Source organism: Triticum dicoccoides, chromosome 3B (assembly GCF_002162155.2).
Source record: "Triticum dicoccoides isolate Atlit2015 ecotype Zavitan chromosome 3B, WEW_v2.0, whole genome shotgun sequence".
Classification (NCBI taxonomy): Eukaryota; Viridiplantae; Streptophyta; class Magnoliopsida; order Poales; family Poaceae; genus Triticum; species Triticum dicoccoides.
Genome location: NC_041385.1, coordinates 717806880 through 717807908, shown reverse-complemented (window position 1 = coordinate 717807908; position 1029 = coordinate 717806880).

Genomic DNA, 1029 nt, shown 5'->3' with positions numbered 1-1029 from the left:
CTCATACCCGACAGGCGTCCTGATTGAGGAGTGCGCCGGACTGGTAGGTGCCCTATACCCGGCTGGCGTCCTGGTTGGGACCTCATGTCTTAGATGTTTATGTTTGGCTGCGATGTCTGTTTGGTATTAGGCCCAGACTATCTGCGCCCCTTCATCAATTGAATAGGTGTAGCGATTGTTGCTTAGACGGTGGCTTTAGTTTTACTGTTGTATGCCTTTGTAAGGTCTTGTGAGAATAATTAATAGAGTGACCGTATGTATCGCCCAGATGCAGAGGCCGGGGGTCATCCTCCTTTTCTAAGAAAAAAACCTCCCTTTTCTAAATTTGCAAGAAGAAATTGGTGTCTGGAATATCGAATGCCTCACCTGACTTCATTCCAGCGAGCTTGTCCAAGGCCATGATTGCCTGCAATACCACAGGTGACGCACCCGCGCTAGCTACTGCTTCGCCGCCGCCTCATTTTCCACAGGTTTCTTGGTAATAACTAATAAGGCCTTATGCATCTGTATTAGATTCGGAATTTCAGACTGCATGTAATTGTAAACGAAAGATATAGAAGGGAGCCTAAAAAATATACGAGGGAGTACTAATTTATCCTACAACGTCGGCCATTCCAAATCGTGCATATATTCTATTCAATCTTATAGAAACTTGCCTCCTTCGCCGTAGCTGACTTGCTTGCTCGCCTCGGACCCCGCACGAACTGGGGCGGTGACAGGGGTGGCCACGTCCTCCGCGTCCGATGCTGCCGCCGCGAGGATTGTCTCATGCTTCCTGCTTCTCTCCCTGGAACTTCTATTGTTGTTTGTTGTCCTCGCTAGACAGAGTTTTGAATGTATGTTGTACAAGTGATTAGAGTGCAGATCCACATTGGCATGTGCAACTGTGTGGTAGAGGAATATGATGCAACTCTCAATGTATTGATAGGTGCATATGCACAAGTATATATAGTACATAGGGAAAGTCATATCCTCAACTATACACAAGGAGGAGACTTGGAGTACAAGAATACATGTGCTAAATACATA